We start from the raw sequence: 19,989 nt of genomic DNA on the forward strand, positions 1-19,989 counted from the left end.
TGTCTAAGGAAATCTTAGGGTGCATCTGCCAATCCATCCCAGGGATAATCAGGGACAGGGGTTAGTGCTACAGAGTCACTGGATGCTATCTGAAGCTACCCTACATTCTCCTGGCCTCGTGACCACTCCATGGCAAACCATTCAGATAGGCAACATACAACAGTGTATTGAATCAAGTCAGGAGAGCTCTATCTGGAAACTGCCACTGGGATACAGTGGGTGAGGATGGTTTTGCTGTCCCGAGCATTTGGACACAGCTGGTTTGAATGGCTTTTCTTTTTCTTTTCTTTTCTTTTTTCTTTTTCTTTTTTTTTTTTTTTTTTGAATCATCTATCCATAGTCATCCAGGATTTGAGAGTATGCACTCTGACATGATATTTTCCTCTGATGTTTAGGACAGGCATACTGCAGAGGAATGTCTCTCAGGCTACATTTGTCTCCACCTTTGTCAAACACTCTCTGTCCCACAGGATTTCACTCTTGCAGCAGAAGCAACACTCACAGGTATTCTTGTTGTTTTTGTTGTTGTTGTTGTTTGTTTGTTTGTTTGTTTTTCTAGACAGGGTTTCTCTGTATAGCTTTGGAGCCTATCCTGGCACTCGCTCTGGAGACCAGGCTAGCCTCGAACTCACAGAGATCTGCCTGCCTCTGCCTCCCAAGTGCTGAGATTAAAGGCATGCACCACCAACACCCGGCTTTCACACATATTCTTTATCACAATGCTTCCTGCCATTCAGGAGTCTTGTAAGGTTTAAGTTTCCAGAAACCAGGCTTTAATAGTCATCTATAATGACTCTCCAGGAAGTTCTGAATGTTATGTCTCCACCAAGTCCAGGGATCTGACTCATGTCCCATTCCTCTGAACAGTAATTACAGCATGAGTGCCGTCTCTAGTTTTACAGGCTAACCCTAAACCTAACCCTGATTATGAGGGTGGGGTCCAGACCATCTGTCCTCCAAGCCTGGTAATATCTAACTAACCACACAACAGTTGCCTCTCAACTGAGTGCTTAGAAGCCCAATTAAACAGTACTTTAATAAAGAGCCTTGAAAACAAGAGGGATAAAGTGACTACAAGGAGTACCCAGGTGCAGACTCCCTCAACAGGAAAACTCTGGACAGGTGTTGCAGTCAGCTCCAGGATCCCTCCCAGTCATCAGCAGTAAAGACCAATGCTTTAGGGTCACAAGAGACGTAAAAAGACAACAATGGATCACTGATGGGCAGGACCACAACTTGATAAGGACTACTTATGAAAGATCCCCCAGACCCCTAAGGGCCTCAAGATCCTGAGGAGCCCCCGAGACTCAGAAACCAGACCAAGAGCTGCAAAAGCAAGAGGGTTTATTGAACGAATGCGCATTTGGGTGTCAGCAATATCGGGGAAGCTGCACACCCCAGCATGGGATGTAAGCTCCTTATATAGGAAAAAACCACAGATCAGCATACAGGCAAGGGGCATAAAGTGATTGATTACAAAGTATGATCTCATGTTAGAGTGGTCACCTAGGTGTGACCTGCTTTTCTACAAAGGAAAAAACCACAGAATGTACCCTGAAAAGTCTCGGATTGTCTGTTGGCCAGGTGTGACCCAAAAAGGATTGTTTGTCTGCCCTCGGGTTGGGGCCAATTTCCTTGTCCTGGGCCAAGGCCTGTGGGAAACTTTTTCTCTCAGCAAACTAAAATCTTTCACTTAGCTACCTATACATTTTGCCTTCCACTTAAGCCTAAGCCTCCCGTCCAGAGCCTGGGGATGGAGATGTTCATTTGACATCTTTTTTTGTTCCTCTTCTCAGTGTGACCACATTGAATAGAGATTTTCTGTCTTTCAGTTACTTGTCTATGTTATTTGCTGTGACGGTTTGAATGAGAATGTCCCCACAGTCTCAGCCATTTGAATACTTTACAGAAGTTTAGATGGTGCAGCCTTGCTGGAGGGAGTGTGTCACCGGGGATGGGCTTTGAGATATTATTTTGGGGGGTGTTCAAGACAGGGTTTCTCTGTGGCTTTGGAGGCTGTCCTGGGACTCACTCTGTAGACCAGGCTGGCCGGGCTTTGAGATTTTTAAGGCCTCGCCTTCTTTGCAATTTACTCTCTCAGGTTCATGCTTGCAATTCAAGATGTGGGCTCTCAGTATCCAGTTCCAGCCATCATGCCTGCTGCTTATAGCCACTTGTCCCTCTGAAACCACAAGTGCAAATAAACCCTTCTACAAGTTGCATTGGTCAGGATGTTTTATCACAACAACAGAAAAGTAACCAGTAGGCTTCTTGGAGACTGGCGGAAGACTCAGTGGACAAAGGCACTTGCTGCCAAGCCTGATAACCTGATTCCAATGCCAGGACGGATGTGGTGCAAAGTGAGAACCAACTCCTCTGAGTTGTCCTCTGACTTCCACTCTGAAGTGCAGGCATACACAATACACAATAGTAAACTTAAAAGGCAAGGGACTGGAAAGACAGATGGCTTAGTGGTTAGGAGCACTGGGTGCTCTTCCAGAGGACCCAGGTTCAATTCCCAACACCCACATGGCAGCTCACAACTGTATGTAATTTAAGTTCCAGGGGATATGACACCCTCGTACAGATATACATGTAGGCAAAAGCATTAATGCAGATAAAATAAAAATAAATAAACCATTAAAAAGTTTTTTAAAAATCAGGAAATGATGAACTGTGTATGTTTCCTGTAGGGCCGAATGTTTGTAATCATGTTTTAACATACGATCACTCCTCTTTCAACCCTAAATCCAAACAGACAAAATTTTATTTTCAAAATGAAAAAAAAAAATTTTTGAGCCTATCCTGGCACTCATTCTGTAGACTAGGCTGGCCTCAAACTCACAGAGATCCACCTGCCTCTGCCTCCCGGGTGCTGGAATTAAAGGCGTGTGCCATCAACGCCCAACCTCAAAATGAAATTCTTGAAGATTAAAAAAAATAATAAGAAGAAAACCAGCTCATACATTTTTACTTACCTTTTAAATTTCACTTAAATTTAAGCTTTGCTTTATCAAACCTTCTCATAAAACACATTCTCTGAATAAGGAATTTAGAAAGACATGGGATTATGTATTAACATATAGCCATTGTAAAGACATCTAAACATGACACTCTTTCTGTTTCTCTCTCGAAGCCCACACTCATGACTTGAGCATGTATACTAGTCTTTTATAACTTTGTTTGGATACATTTCAACTATTTTATTTTATTTTTTATTTGTGTGTGTGGATGCCTGATAGTCTGTGTGCATGCCTTGTGTGTGCAGGTGCCTGCAAACGCCAGAAGGGGCATCAGATCACTGAGAACTTCAATTAATAGTGGTTGAGAGCCATTTGATACTGGTTCCTGAAAATAAACCTAGGTCCTCTCCAAGGACAGCAAACCCTCTAACTACAGCCTCCTAAAATAAATAAACTCACTAACTTGATTTCATTTGGCTCACCTTGAATTTCTTTTCTACAGTGTTATAGAGGGTCCAGTTTTCCCTGAGTGGCGGTCCCTGATGGAGTGCTGGGCTACTGCCATCTTCATTTGTCTGTGTCTGATGGGTTTTGTTTCGATTTGTTTCTGAATTGCTCTTCCTGTTCAGCTTGGATTCCATGATCACATGCAAACATGAAGCAAATTGAGACTGCCTGCTGTGCAGAAGCAGTTTCCTCAACCTAATGGCTATCCTCCTCTCCCAGGACCAGTGACAGCCTTGATCCCCTGACTCTGCGCTAAGAAAACCATGTCCACTTTTGCCCTTGTTTTCTCCCTACTTTCAAACCTTAAGATTGCTACCAATACCCAGAGACAGCCCTCAGGCCTGTCTTCAAGCTGGAATTAAGGTTCTTTTTCCCAGTTTACCATCAGCTTCTTCACCGGTTCGTCATCTGGGATGAGCATACCAATCTAGTCAGCTGTGCCCAGTCATGCTTCTGCTTTGTGACTGGGGTAACAAGATATGCTGGAAGGGCTGCCTTGCCCCACTCCCCAGCTCCCACGTTTATAAACAATAATGTATTTCTAACTGTATCAGTTACTTTTGTGTTGCTGTGATAAAACACTGTGGACAAAAGCAACTTAAGGGCGGTATTAACTTTGGCATTTAGTTCCAGAGAGATGAGTCCATCATGATGGGAAAGCAACAAGTGCCAAGCATGGCAGTATGAGCTGAGAGCTCACATCCCTTTTTTTGTTTTTTTGAGACAGGGTTTCTCTTTCTCTATGTAACAGCCCTGGAACAAGCTCTGTAGACCAGGCCTGCCTCTGCCTTCCAAGTGCTAGGATTAAAGGTGTGGCCACCACCACCTGGAAGAGCTCACGTACTGCACCCACAAAGCAGAGTGACTGAACTAGAAGCAGGATGAGACTCTATACTCTCAAAGCCCACCCACTGTGACATACTTCCTCCAGCAAGGCTGCACTTTCTCAACCTCCCCTAATAACACCATCAACTGGGGTCCAAGCTTTGAAAATGCCTGAGCCTATGGGGCATTTCTCCTTCAAATCACCCCTGTAACCACAAATAAATTAATATTTATTTGTCTTATAAAAATCCTGAACTGCTCTCTTTTCCCACCAGAAGTAAAAAAAAGCACAGTATTATTCCTTCTCTTGAGATGTCCTGAACCAGCCTCCAGCTCACCAGCTGCCGGTCACTCCCTTTGGTGTTGGCTTCAGAAGCTGCTTAGGCAAAAGGAGAAGTAATGCACATGCCAGCCATGCTATGCCTAGCACTGCTGGTGTGCTTGCTATCCTGCCCAGGACTGACTGTTTTGGAGAGGTTTATAGATAGCTTTATCTTTTTTTTTTTTTTAAGATTTTATTTATTTGTTGTGTATACAACATTATTTTTCCATGTATATCTGCACACCAGAAGAGGGCACCAAATCTCATAACGGATGGTTGTGAGCCACCATGTGGTTGCTGGGAATTGAACTTAGGACCTCTGGAAGAGCAGTCAGTGCTCTTAACCTCTGAGCCATCTCTCCAGCCCCAGCTTTATCTTTTATCTGCTGCAAACTGACAAAAAAACAAAACAAAACAAAAACAAAAAAAAAAACACTGACCTTTCCTTTGGGTGTGTACACGTGTCTAAAGAATGACCTTTGGCTGATAGATGGTTCAGTGGACAGAGGAAATTGATGCCAAACCTAACAGCAGGAGTGTGGTACCTCACAGATTGTATGGTAGAAGTATTATGGAAATAGGGGTTTCCTCTTTTGGATTTCTAGTACCGTTTGTAAAAGATTTTATAAAAGGACTCAGAGGGACTCTTAAGAACAGTTGTATTGGAGTTTTAGAGAATTTGAGGTAGACAAATTGTGAGTCTTGGTGGCTGTCTGGAGGAGGAAGATGCCTAAGAGAAAGAGAGAAAGCAACCTTTGGTAAACAAAGAGGCTAGGAGTGAGCAAGCCCAAACAAAAGCATGAGCAGGCCCAAAGCTTGGGAAAAGCATGCTTATGTTCATAAAAAAAGAGACACAAAGAAGAGAAATGAAAAAAAGGTTCTTTTGCTTCTCTGAGTAGTTAGAAAAGCAAGACACTGCGGAGAGGACTCAAGAGTTTAAGGTGCCTGCTGCTATTGGAGGTGACCTGAGTTCAGCTCACAATACCCATGTTGGGTGCATCACAGCCACCTGTTAAATCCCAGAGATTCAATGTCCTCTTCTGGCCTCAGTGGGCATCCACAAGTGTGTATATACACACATACTCCATAATGTCACATGTTGGAAACACTATAATTATAGTACCAAGGGTAGATTTTCTGGGGAAAACAAGAAATTCTCTCATTAAGAGGATAATTACTCCTCCCCTTTCCTTAGAATGACTTTGGGTGAATCAGTCCTTCTTTGGGGTGGTCTCTTGGCTAGGTGATGTTTTAATCTTGGAGGCAGATCAGAATGTAATGTCTCTACCCATGGAGATGGATTTCTTTTTTCTTTTTCTTTTTTTTTGACCAGGAGGAAATAACTTGTCTTCAATGGACCCCGGCAGAGCCGCAGAGCCCTGATACCTGTCTCCAGTGTCCTCAACACTACTGTCACAGTCCTCACTCAAGAATTGAGACCCAAGAACTACTTGGAGATGAGCAAGACAACACATTTCCACCATGAAAATTCAGACCTCCCAATACAAAGCATTCATTCACCAGAGGGAGAGTGGTGGCTAGAGTTTCTGTCACACCCTCACATACAGCCTCAAAGCAAGGATGTTGGCTTGTGGGGCTGGCTGTAAGATCAGAGCTCCCTTCCCTGACTTCTAGTGTGCAGATAAGACAAAACCAAAGACATTTCTGTTTCTGGGCAAGGATGAGAATAAAACTGTTCACTTCCGGGGACCCTGGCCTTAAATTTGTCCAACCATCAGAAGGACAAAACTAACTCTGGCAAGTTATCCTCTGACCTTCACGTGGCATTTTGAAAACACAGGGTTATAAATTTCATCCCTAGAGCTCTAGAGCCCACTTTTCTGGTTTACTAGACATTTGCTCTGCGGAACCTTGGAAAATGTGATTATACACAAACCACAAATTAGTTTCCCTTCCTTACCTCCCCTCATCCTTCTCCATGCCTCAGATTTCCAGGCTTCTTTACTCCATAAATAATCCTAACCCCTATTGATACCATCAAGGGGTACATGAAAAGGTGGAGAGCCTGAGAGATGACTCAGCAGTTAGAACAGCTCACTTCCTATTCTCCCAGTGGACCTGAGTTTGCTTCCTAATGTGATAGATAAAGAAACTCCATTTTAAGAATAGAAAAGGAATGCTGGGTGTTGGTGGCACACACCTTTAATCCCAGCACTGTAAGGCAGAGGCAGGAGGATCTTGAGTTCGAGACCAGCCTGGTCTACAGAGTGAGTTCCAGGACAACCTCCAAAGCCATAAGAGAAACCCTGTCTTGAAAAATAAACAAAAAACAAAGAATAGAAAAGGAGAGCAAGAAAAGAGATACCTTAATAGAGGGAGTCATTGTGGGTTTATCAAGAAATCTGGCACTAGGGAAATCTCCAGGGACTCACAAGGATAATCCTAACTAAGAATCCTAACTAAGCAACAGTTACCTTTAATGCCCTTCCCCTACAATGAGATTGATGACTACCTTAAATGCCATCCTAGAGCCTTCACCCAGGAGCTGATGGAAGCAGAAACAGATTCACAGCTAAGCACTGAGCTGAATTCCTGAAATCCAGTTGTAAAGAGGAAGGAGAGATGAGCAAAGGGGTCAAGACCATGCTGGGGAAACCTACAGAAACAGCTGGCCCGATCAAGTGGGAGCTCACAGACCCCAGTCTGACAGCTGGGGAACCAGCATAGGACTAAACCAGGCCCCCTGAACGTGGGTGTTAGTTGGGGGGCCTGGGCAGTCTGTGGGGCCTCTGGCAGTGGAACCAGTATTTATCCCTAGTGCACAAATGGGCTTGGGGGGGTAGGTCCTCCCCCAAATGATGTGACAGACTTTGATGATCCCTCATCAGAGGCGTCTCTCTCCCTGGAGAGTGGATAGGCTGTGGGATGGGGGGGGGGTGTCAGTGGGGAAAATAGGAGGACAGAAGGGAGAGGGAACTAGGATTGGTATGTAAAATAAGATTGTTTTTAATTTAAATAAAAACTAATAAAAAAAAAAGAAACTCATTTTGCCAGGCATCCATCTTGGTATCCACTAGCAGTTTGTCTGACTCCAGTCTCTGGAAGATAAATTCCCAGTAACCCTGACTCAGTGCCCACCCCCCCATAGCCATGACCATCTACTTGTTATGAGACAAGTGCTTTTTTTTTTTTTTTTTTTTTTTTTTTTTTTATAACTTCTGTAACTTCCTTACACGGATACTCAAAGATTATTATTTTTTTTTTAATTTTTGAGACAGGGTTTCTCTGTGTAGCTTTGGAGCCTATCCTGGTGTTGGCCCCTGGAAAATGGGTGGCGAATTCTTTTCCAAACTACTTCCTGCTGACTTTGGGACGAAGTTAGGGACCCCAGAAAGTTGAAATGCTAGTCAAAAGCAAAAAAGGAATTTAGGCAATGGGGAATCCATCTGCTTTTGGCAGACTCTGTTGCAAAGACAGGGGTTGTCCACATCAGCTGGACTGGTTTACATCCATAGCAAGTCCATGGCTCGCAGTCTACTTAGAACAGCCTGTAGTCAGCAACTGATACTCAGATGTCTGCCAGAAGCAGAAACCTGTTTAAGACATGTTTAAACTAGGAACAGAGGTTAAAACTTATTTACTGAAGCCCACAGTGCAGAAAAAGCAGATATCTGGATATCTGTTCAAACAGCAGGAACATATTTATAACTTTGAGTCCTAGCAAAAACTACAGATTTGGGCTATAAGCATGTACATTTTTCTTCTGTCCAGAGAGCCAGGTATGGGTTGGACAGAGGTGCCTTTGGCCTGATGAAAAGCCCTTTAAGTTTGTACTTAGATGACAACCAAAATAAACTTAAAAACCTTGAGCTTGTCCCTGAACAGTAGATAGTCATTATTTTACCAGCTAACATACTGACTAGTCTATAGTGGATCTGACTGTCTAATGCTGCCAAGTTGACAACCATTAATATTTCAGAGATTCAGAGATCTGAGAAGGGTATATTTTATCCAGATCTACTAAAAAGTGACAGAAGCCAGTTCATATACAGTTAGCCATACCCAAGTTTCTCCATTACCGCTGGAGGCAGGTGTTTCAAAAAACAGCAATCTTCGCCAGGCTTATAAGGTGAGAGGTTTTTTTTGTTTTGTTTTGTTTTGTTTTGTTTTGTTTTTGGTTTTTCGAGACAGGGTTTCTCTGTGTAGCTTTGGAGCCTATCCAGGCACTCAATCTGGAGACCAGGCTGGCCTCGAACTCACCGAGATCCACCTGCCTCTGCCTCCCGCGTGCTGAGATTAAAGGTGTGTGCTACCAACGCCTGGCCCAAAGATTATTTTGAGTTGCCCTAATCACTTAACTTGGAGGAACAGACCAATTGTTGCTTGCTTGTGTCGATATTGTCAATATTGAAGGTATTCTTGTGGCATTTGCTCTGGAGACCAGGCTGGCCTCAAACTCACGGAGAGCCGCCTGCCTCTGCCTCCCAAGTGCTGGGATTAAAGGTGTGTACCACTAATGCCCAGCTTATAATTGGATTTAATTTATGCTCTTTTCTCAGGGGTCAGAAACTCCATAACACCAACACCCATGTCAGGCAGCTCATAACTGCCTGTGACTATAGCTCCAGGGTATCCAATGCCCATTTCTTTATATTCATATGTAAAAATATACATGAAACACACACAAACAAAAATTCTTTTTTCTCTTTTGGTGGTTGTTATTGTTTTCTGTTGGGGGGGTTGTTTTTTGAGACAGGGTTTTCTATGTAGCCATGGCTGTCCTTGAACTTGCTCTGTGCACCATGCTGGCCTCAAACTCAGACATCCACCAGCCTCAGCCTCTACCTCGCTAGTGTTGAGATTAAAAGGGTGTAAAAACCACTGCCCGACATCCACTAGGGTTTTGTTGCTAATACAAAGGGGGTCCCATTTGTCACTGTGGGTGAGAGTTTGGCCTCACATTCTCATGTGACCTGCTAAAACACAAACAAAAACTTAAAAGTAATACAATTGATAAGCAAAGTGTAATTACACTTGAGAACAGGATGTAACCTTGCACATATGTTCTGATCTTAGGTAAATGTTAGGCTAGGAACCTGTCCAGAATTCACAGCTGAAGGGACCGGCTCCCCATTTCGGCAGCCGTAACAGCTTGTCTGACCTTGTCTTAGTCACTAAGGTCAGATGCCTGCCCCTGTCAACAGCCATAACAGCTGAACACATGCTTGTTTGACCTTGTCCTAGTCACTAGAAAGTCAGATCCGTGCCTCGTGGCAAGGAACCAATCAGAAGTTAGCTGGTGACGTTATGCTTTACGGCACTGGGTGTGCTTTACAGACAAGTGCACAGCAATGACGAGAGGGGGCATAGCAACCACCCTGGGAGGGCCTATGGGCCATAACAACCAGTTGGACAATCAACACAGGGCAAGCCCTCCAAGCCTGGAGGCACACCAATCCTGAGCCTGTGTGTACCCCTAGACACTCCCCTAATGCTGCCCTACAAGATCTCTATGAAGCCCCTAGGAGCTGTCTTTGCTAGCCATCTGCCATGGCGGGTGGGTGAAAGACCCGAGCTAACATGGGGTTAGCTCATTAAAAAACAATAAAGCCTCATGCAGTTTGCATCAAGTTCTCGAATCTGCCTGGTGATTGGGGTGACCATGGTCATGGCCTGGGACCCCGGATACCTGAGTTTTTCCAGGGGTCTAACACAGCTCTAACACAGCTTTTTGAGATGACAGGCCTGCCCATCAAGGAAGAGTGAACCAGAAACAAAGAAGATGCACATGGAGCCAGCATTAAAAGCCCTGCTTGATTTAGAAGCAAAGCTCTCTCTGGGGGAAAGTGGCACATTTCCTTTCCATTTCCCACAAAATCTAGTTGAATGTTTACTGTGACAGTAGGCATAGGATGCAAAGGAACATGTGAGGTAGCCAGTGGCTGACGTCACCTCGGAGCTGTGCTCCCCAGCACCATGCAACTGATTGAACAGTACTGAACTATGTGCTGTTTTCCATAAAAGTGCTGACCATGCACTTGGGCACACAAAGTGACTGAATACAAGATGAAATCCTGCCAGGCGTTGGTGGCGCATGCCTTTAATCCCAGCACTTGGGAGGCAGAGGCAGGTGGATCTCTGTGAGTTCAAAGCAACCGATTGAGTTCCAGGACAGGCTCCAAACCAGTACAGATAATCCCTGTCTGAAAAAAACAAAAACAAACAAACAAAAATAAAAACAAGATGAAATCCTGGAGCATCTGCCTTCTCTTGGGGTCTGTCTCCATTACTTAGGCTGAAGGCACAGAAATACTTTGTCTTTTTTTGTTAGTTTGGTTTGTTTGTTTCTGATACAGGGTCTCTCTATATAGACCTGTCTGCTGTGGAACTCACTATGTAGACTAGACAGATTTCCCTTGAATTCAGAGATCCAGCTGCCTCTGCCTCCTGAGTGATGGATTAGAAGTGTGTGCCACCATGACAGGCTTTAACTTTTTCCTCTGGAGTTACTTTGGATTCCAAGAAAAGCAAACCCTCACAGGATAAATATTCCACAAGCTCCAGAGGGTAACAGTTACTCTGGAACAGAGGTAATAAGCTTGTAGAAACCAGATTGGCAGGCAGTGGTGGTGCATGCCTTTAGTCCCAGCACTCCGGGAGGCAGAGGCAGGTGGATCTCTGTGAGTTTGAGACAAGCCTGGTCTACAAGAGCTAGTTCCAGGACAGCCTCCAAACTCCAAAGCCACAGAGAAACCCTGCCTTAACCCCCCACCCACAAAAAAAAAAAAAAAAGAAAAAAGAAAAGAAAAAAGAAAAAAAAGAAACCAGATTGGTCCACTCAGGGGAAGACAACTACCAACAGGGTAACAATTCATCAGGCCTCTTTGCAGGACTGGAGTTGAGATAATGTTTTGTGGGGCTATACCTTGGTCAACTCAGTTTAATTGTTTTATCTCCTCAAGCCAAACCTCATGATAAATTTCCCTGAAGAAGGGCTTGGGGATCACTGGACACTTTTATCTGAGCTTTCCCCAATGTGGCTGTATTGAGTAAACCACTTCTCTAGTTTTCATCATGACTCCTCTCTTTAATAACATGTTAGGGTGGATAGCTGAGTCTAGACTTTAGCCAGTTCTGTCACTCCAGTACCAGTAAAGACACAAGACGAACCAAAACCAACTGGGACCAATAAGGCCAACTGAGATGACTTGCCACTAACCATATTTTACTTTTGCTTTATCACAATGGCATCTCCATATAATTAGTCTTGTGAATTGTCTCCCATCATGCACATGACACATCTGAAAAATCAGTATGAAGAGAGGAGAGAATCTTTTCTTTTTCTTTTTTTTTCTTTTTTCTTTTCTTTTTTTTTTTTTTTTTTGGTTTTTCAAGACAGGGTTTCTCTGTGTAGCTTTGGAACCTGTCCTGGAACTCACTCTGTAGACCAAGCTGGCCTTAAATTCACAAAGATCTACCTGTCTCTGCCTCCCAAGTGCTGGGATTAATGGCGTGCACCACCACCACCGGGAGAACAGGTTTCTACCTTTCTTCCCATCTTAGCTCATGAATAACCTTCCTCTCTATTAGAGTATTAAAGTCTGCCCATAAGTCAGAGCTATACAAATTCCTAGGGGATGTGACTCTCTTAAGGAGTGCTCCTACCCCTCCTTCCTCTATCTGGTATACTTTGAATCTGAAACAAAACTTCCTCCCAGTTCTTGACTATACCTCACCTCTGAAGTACCCCTTATCACGGCAAGAACCTTGGTATGGTCTTCTAATGTCAGTGCCTTCCCCGGCATTCCCTAGTAGCAGCAGCACTGGTGAGCCAACTGGTGAACTTTCTTACAACTATCAGTGAAATGTCATTAGAGGACTTGGTACTTGCTGAGTGCTGCCAAAGTATGAGAAATCCAGTGTCCAGTGCAGAGCAGGGCAAGAAACATCCATGCAAAACATGGGAACACAAAATTACCCATTCTCTATCTGGGTTTATTCATTTGTTGCCCCCTACCAGCCCCCTTCTAAGAAAACTAACTTTTTGTTTTGGTTTTTTGAAATAGGGTTTCTCTGTGTAACAGCTCTGGCTGTCCAAGAACTCACTCTGTAGACCAGGCTGGCCTCAAACTCACAGAGATCCACCTGCCTCTGCCTTCCATTAAAGGCATGCACCATCATACCCTGAAAAAACTTTCCTAGCTAAAATGAAGACCTCCAAGAATTGATTATTAAGAATGGAAAAAATGCTCAGTGGTTAGGGACGCTTGGCTGCTCTTCCAGAGGATGGGGATTCAGTTCCCAGAACCTACATGGCAGCTCACAACCAATCTAAGAGACCCAGCACCCTCTTCTGGCCTCACAGGTACCAGATGTATACACAGTGCACTTACAATGCAGGTGAAACACTCATACATAATAAAAATAAATAAATCTTTGGGAAAATAAACAAGCAAAAATAATAACACTAAAAAGTAAAAATAATCCCTCATCACAGAAACATCTCCTTGCAAGAGACAGAGACCATAACAGAAAGCCATAACTGATCAAATTGCAAAGAACAAGATGTGATACCCTGCCCCTATTGCTGCATCTACAACACAACTCCTGTTCCTAAGTTTCAGGGATCACTGCAGAAAAGGGAAAGATTGTTAGAGTCAAAGGAACAGGAAGTTTGTAGTGAAGTTTCATCTCTTAGAAACTAACCCCTGAAGTCTCATCAACATGGCTCCCTAAACAAGAGCTGAATAATAGCAGCAATTGATAGGCTTTTTGCAACTAAAAAAATGCTGAGAGTGGGAGTTCTCAGAGACGTTAACCTGACCGATTGAGAATTAGACCACTGCCATAATTTAAAGCCAAATTTGAAGCACGCTTTAATTAAATACTGGCCAGGTAGATGGGCTCTAGCCAGGTCCATACCCAGCTTCCTGGGATATGGCCTCAAGTCATGGTTTGCAGCAACTTAAGAAGGAAAACCCATAATTCATTGCATTTCTCATCAGGTCCAATCAGGGGTAAGCATACATACTGACATATCTCCAGTCTACATCCAATCAGGGGCTGATGTATATCCTGATGTATTTCCTGCCTGTGAACCTCCTGCCCACATGTGATCAAGCACATCTGGTGCAGATGGGTCAAACAAACTTGTTTAGGGAGTGAAAACATGTGGCTTGTTATCTCTCATAAACAACAGCCTCCAGCATTTCTGGAACTATCTGTCCTTGGGCAAAGGGCTTGCAGATTAGAGGCATTGTCGTTTCATGAATCTCTAAGGCATAGTAATTAAAACTTAAAATATAACTTAGGCTCTCACAAATTGGATATTCAACACCAAGTAGTGAGCCATGAAATCACTTACATACAAGTAACATTATAGACGGAGCAGGTTGTATTTATATATTTAGAAATATATACATATGCTTGCAACAACCAGGAAGCCTGCATGAGACCAACCTAGGCACTATGTATATGTATTACAGTTGTGTAGCTTGGTCCTCTTATGGGACTCCTAACAGCAGCAACAGGGGCTGTCTCTGACTCTTTTACTAGCTTTAAGTACCCTCCTTCTCATACAGGGTTGCCTTGCTCAGCCTTAATACACAGGGAGGTGCTTAATCTTACTACAACTTGACAGGTCATGTTGTATTGGTAGTCATAGGAGACCTGCTCTTTCCTGGATGGAGACAGAAGAGGGGATTGGAGAGTAGCAGGGGGAGAGGGACTGGGAGGGGAGGAAGAATCCAGGATGTAAAATAAATCGATGAATTTAAAAAAAAAGAATTATACCTGGACGGTGGTGGCACACACACCTTTAACCCCAGCACTCAAGAGGCAGAGACAAGTGAATCTCTGTGGGATCAAGGCCAGCCTGGTCTACAGAGTGAGTTCCAGGACAGGCTCCAAAGCTACACAGAGAAACCCTGTCTCGAAAAACCAATATATATGTTATATATATATATGAAACAATGAAATAGAGGCCATAAATTTGAAAGCAAGGAGGTATTTCATAAGGGTTAAAGAAAGGGAAGGGAAGAGGGGAATGTTGCTGTAATTTTCTTGTCCTGCCAGGTCCCGCCGCCCTTATCAGACCCAAGTAAGCACATAAAGACTTATATTAATTATAAGGCTGTTGGCCGATAGTGCTTCTTATTGGCTAGCTCTGTCTTAATTATTAACCCGTAGCTACTAATCTATGTACTTCTACATGGTCTTGGCTTACCGGAGAATATCTGAATATCTGAACCTGTTACTCCTTTTGGCAGCTACATGGTGGTCCCTCTCTACCTATCTTGTCTCCTAGCCACGCCTATCTTCCTGCCTCTACTGGCTATTGGCCAAAAGTGTTTTATCATTCATCAACCAGTAAGAGAGACATTTATACAGAAGGAATTCCCTATCATGTGATTATACCTAAAACCAAAAACCTAGAAGGACTTTTTTTTAATGAGTAATCTTAGGCCAAATTGGTGCACACCTTTAACTCCAGTAATTAGAAGGCAGAGGCAGATTGATCTCTCTTTGTTTGAGGTCAATATAGATAGACTTTTCTTTCCAGCCCAAATAACTGACATGGAGACTTAATATTAATTGTAAATGCTCAGCCAATAGCTCAGGCTTGTTACTAGATAACTCTTACATTTAAATTAACCCATATTTCTTGCTCTGTAGACCAGGCTGGCCTCGAACTCACAGAGATTTGCCTGCCTCTGCCTCCCGAGTGCTGGGTTTAAAGGCGTGTGCCACCACCGGCTTAACCCATATTTCTTATCTACATCCTGCCTCCTCTGCATCTGCCGGCATCTCCAGATACTGTGCCCTTCTTCATCCTTTGTTTGGCTGTGCTGGATATACTTCCTGCCTGGCTACCAGCCAGACAGCTTTTTTTTTTTTTTTTAAAAGATTTTATTTATTTATTATGTATCCAACATTCTGCTTCCATGTATATCTGCACACCAGAAGAGGGCACCAGATCTCATTACAGATGGTTGTGAGCCACCATGTGGTTGCTGGGAATTGAACTCAGGACTTCAGGAAGAGCAGTCGGTGCTCTTAATCTCTGAGCCATCTCTCCAGCCCCCGCCAGTCAGCTTTTTATTAAGCCGGTTACAGTGACAAATCTATACAGTGTACAAGAGGGTTATTCTGCAGAAGGTCAGCCTGGTCTACATAGTGAGTTCTATGGCATTAAAGTCATGTGCCACCGTGTCAGGCCCAAGACTATACATTCTTACTTGTTGCGTTTGGGGATCATTGTAAAAAGCATCATTCAGATACTACTCCTCACCCCTCACAGCTTCCTTGTCTCTGTTTCTTTTCCCTGGAAGCACTTCCTGCTTTTGTGGAATGGGTTGTGAAGCCCTGCTCCTGCTGTACCCTTGAAAACTGCTGTTCTGCCCTCCTCACCTAGTGGAACCACTTCGGTCTTTAGGTGGTTGCTGTAGTTTGAGTGTCCTCCACCCAAACATAAGATTCAGCGCCAGTGTGTGTGTGTGTGTGTGTGTGTGTGTGTATGGTTTTTGAATTAGTATGAGCCAAGACCTTAATCACAGCACTAGGGAAGAAATAGAAGCAGGCAGATCTTTGTAACTTCAAGGCCAGCCTACAGAGTGAATTCCAGTACAGCAGGAATAAAGAAACCCTGTCTAAATAAAACAAACAAAAACGAAGCAGGAGTCAGGCATGGTGGCTACACTTAGTCCCAGCACTTGGGAGGCTGATTAAATTCAAGGCCAACCTAGGCTACATGTTAAAAACCCTGTTCAAGCTGAGAGCACATTCCTCCACGTGGGATGGGCTCCTAAAGTCCTTTTGTATGCCAGGGATAAATACTGGTCTACTACCAGGGCCCCATAGGGTGCAGAGGCCTCCTCACTGACACCCACATTCAGGGGTCAGGATAAGTCCCATGCTGGCCTGGGAGGGCCTAGGTCCTATCCTCCTTGGGGAGCAGAGTGGGGATGGGATGGGGGCTGGTGGGGGGCAGGGGAGGAGGGAGGGAGAGGGATCAGGGATTGACATGTGAAGCAGGCTTGTTTCTAATTTGAACTAATAAAAAAAATACCTCAATTTGAATAAAATAATATTCCCTTAAAAAAAAAAAAACCCAAACCCTGTTCAAACAAAACAAAATCTCCCATGCTCCAAAAAGTGGGCCAGGAGAGTGTCCACCCTATTAGCAATAATAACTATATTATCATAGGAGTGGGTTAGTTATGAGCTATTTATATATATGGGTGTTTTGCCTGCTTGTATTTGTGCAGCATGTGTGTGCCTGGTCTCTTCAAAGGCCAGAAGATTGTGTCTGATACCTGGAACTGGAGTTAAAAGACAGTTGTGAGCCACCATATGGGTGCTCTCTTCGAAAACAATAGGTATTCTTAACTTCTGAGTCATTTCTCCAGCCCTAGTGAGCCCTTGATAATTTTTATTGTTGCTTCACCAAACATGGTAGAGGTCTGTAATCCCAGGAGACTGAGGCAGGAGTGTTATTTAAGGTACCTGGTAGTCACATCATGGCAAAATTCAGGAAGCAGAGAACAGGATAGAAGCAAGGTAGGCTACGGCCCTCAAGGCCCAACTTCAATGTCCCTTCTCTGTCAGCCATGCCGTTAGAAAATAATTTCAGTGTTCCACAAAGAACATACATAGTGAAAACAATTCAACAAAGCACTCTCTTTGTAAAAACAGGACAAGCTGGCCTATTCTTTATCCCAGGCTCAGGTGGTGGCTGGCTCAACTTTACAATCTGATCGGCTAGTTGGCACAAGGAGGAATAGGACGCCCAAAGAATAAGGTCCTTGTCAGGATAACCAGCTTAGACAAGGGAAAAAAAAAAAGGTGACCTCTCACAGAGCACCTGTACCACTAGGGGACCAGCTACTCACACACAGCCTTTGAGGGCATTATGGATTCAAACCATAACCACTGGTTTTCCTGAAATAATTTAGAATATATGTATTTTTTACTCCTTCATAAACTTAGAACACTAGCCTAACTGTATCTGCCCAAAATTGATGCTTTTTTCCCCCATTATTCCCCTGTATGACAGCCATGCCACAGCACAGGGTGCCAATGCTCTCCTTCACTGAAGGCTCTAAAGATTGGGCTCAGGCCTTGATTCAGGAGTTGGCTTCACACAGAAACTTTTTTTTGACAAGTGGAATAAGATTTTCTTAGTGGCATGTGAGTGCAGGTTACTTAGCACATCTAAAGAAGAAAAGAAGAAAATGGATCTTTTCTAAACATTGCTTAACAGCTTTAACATACATCCTAGAAGAATCCTAAGTTCTAACCATAAGAATCACATAGCTCAAGATGAAAATTCAGCAAACAAAACACAACATTTTAGAACCGTAACCCAGACATCCCTGATGCAGGCTATGTACCATTCTCTCCTACAAGGCTATAATGCACATTATTGTGGTTTTTTGAGACAGGGTTTCTCTGTGTAGTCTTGGCTGTCCCAGAACTCATTCTGTAGACCAGGCTGGCCTTAAACTCAGAGATCCACCTGCGACTGCCTCTCAGTGCTGAGGTCCAATGTGCTACTACTGCCCAGCAGTTATTTATTTAATGTGCACTTGTGTTTTGCCTACATGTATGTCTGTGTGAAGGTGTTGGGTTCACTGAAACTGGAGGTACAGGCAGTTGTGAGCTGCCATGTGGGTGCTGGGAATTAAACTCAGATCCTCTGTCAGAGTAGTCAGTGCTCTTATCCACTGAGCCATCTCTCGAGCTCCAACACGATGTTTTTCTTTTTCTTTTTTTTTTTTTTAAGATTTTATTTATTATGTATACAGTCTTCTGCCTGCATGCCAGCAGAGGGCACCAGATCTCATTAGAGGTGGTTGTGAGTCACCATGTGGTTGCTGGGAATTGAACTCAGGACCTGTGGAAGAGCAGTCAGTGTTCTTAACCGCTGAGCCATCTCTCCACCCCCGACACGATGATTTTTTTTAAATGTCATTCTGAACCAACACAAAAAGCAAGGAACTAATTATAGGTCCAAATGTTAGGGTCCAACATAAAAGGTTCAAAAACAGCACTGATGGATTTTAAGGTTTGAGGAAGTATGTGGAATGCCTTAATTTGTTAGTGCATGTATGAATTGCTCAAGTCATCTAGAGGATTTTCATTATATTGTTTTCCCTAAGTTCATATATACTGCTCTTTAGTCAACTTATCATTTTCAAAACAAAAGTTGAGCTCAGGTCATCATCGGTCTCATACAGGAAGGTCTTTACCCACTGAGAATCTCACCCAATGTTTTTGGTTTGTTTTTGTTGGGGTGGGGATAACATATGCCTAGGTGCTTTCACAGTTGATTCTGACTTGCATCTTACAGGGTCTCTCCTCTTTCTGGTACATTCCCTTAGGAATGTACATTCTGTGCATTCCCTTAGGAGCTTCCAGGAAAATTCTGTCAATACCTCCCATCTTTCAGTGAGTGCTGGGATTAAAGGTGCATTTTTGTCTGGATTTTAAAAAGGGCTCCAAAGATTAAATCTGGCTTGTACAGCTATTGCTTTACCGGTTGAAGCACCTCCCCAGTTTTCATTTCTTAGGACAGGGTCTCCCTCTGAAGCTCACGCCAGCAGGAACTCTTTCTGTAACCCAGATTTAGCATCTTGCCTCAGCCTCTCCAGTGCCACCTTTTTTTTGAGACAGAGTGGTCTCAAACTCAAGAGATCCACTTGCCTCTGCCTCCTGAGTGCTGTGAACTAAAGGTATATGCCACCACACCCAACAATCATTCCTTAATTCTGCTCAGAATTTGGTAATCACAAAGATACTTCAGCCCTACCAACCCACTCCTGCACCCAAGCTCTCACCTGGGAGGGTGACATTGTAATTAGTCTGTCCATTCCTCTAACTTAGTTAACAGCAGTCCTATCTCCATTCACAACTTCACCAAGAGCCAGCACCCCAAGAGCCATTCTTCCAGACTTCCTGTCACCAAAAGCACACCGACACAATAGGTTTTCTATTGCTGTGATAAAACAAAACACAATGACCAAAAGCAACTTGGGGGAGGTTTATTTCATACTACCTCAAGCCTCAGCCACCAAGTGGCTCTCAGATGGCCATGTGACCCAAGGCACATCCTGTGGACCCTGGAAGGACTCTGGGTTTTGTAGGACTCTGGAGACATGCCTGACTGGATCAGATTCTCTCAAGAATTCCTTTGGGCTCTCTTCTGCTGCCAGGGACTTGGAACACAGAAGCAGTAGTCAAGGCCTTTTGTTCTCATGGCCACTGGAAATACAAGTGGGCAGAAAGAGGTCAGTGGGGTACCTCACCCCAACCTCTACTCCCGACTCTGGGGCCTTCAGAAACATGAAAACACACACAGACACACACACGCACAGACACACACACACACACACACACACACACACACACAGA

At 43.8% G+C, this 19,989-nt stretch overlaps 1 long non-coding RNA gene across 2 annotated transcripts; it reads right to left on the reverse strand.

Moving 5' to 3' along the window:
- Positions 1-1,569: 1,569 nt before the first annotated feature.
- On the reverse strand, positions 1,570-19,980 carry LOC103164322. Of its 2 annotated transcripts, none has more exons than XR_003486711.2 (3): positions 19,634-19,980; positions 19,416-19,533; positions 1,570-2,182 (listed from the first exon to the last, which is right to left on the reverse strand). It is a non-coding gene; the product is annotated as an uncharacterized LOC103164322 (long non-coding RNA). The 2 variants fall into 2 exon arrangements; XR_004770517.1 differs by lacking the exon at positions 1,570-2,182 and adding an exon at positions 18,416-18,472.
- Positions 19,981-19,989: the final 9 nt, after the last annotated feature.

Source organism: Cricetulus griseus, chromosome 6 (genome assembly GCF_003668045.3).
Source record: "Cricetulus griseus strain 17A/GY chromosome 6, alternate assembly CriGri-PICRH-1.0, whole genome shotgun sequence".
In the NCBI taxonomy this organism is placed as follows: Eukaryota; Metazoa; Chordata; class Mammalia; order Rodentia; family Cricetidae; genus Cricetulus; species Cricetulus griseus.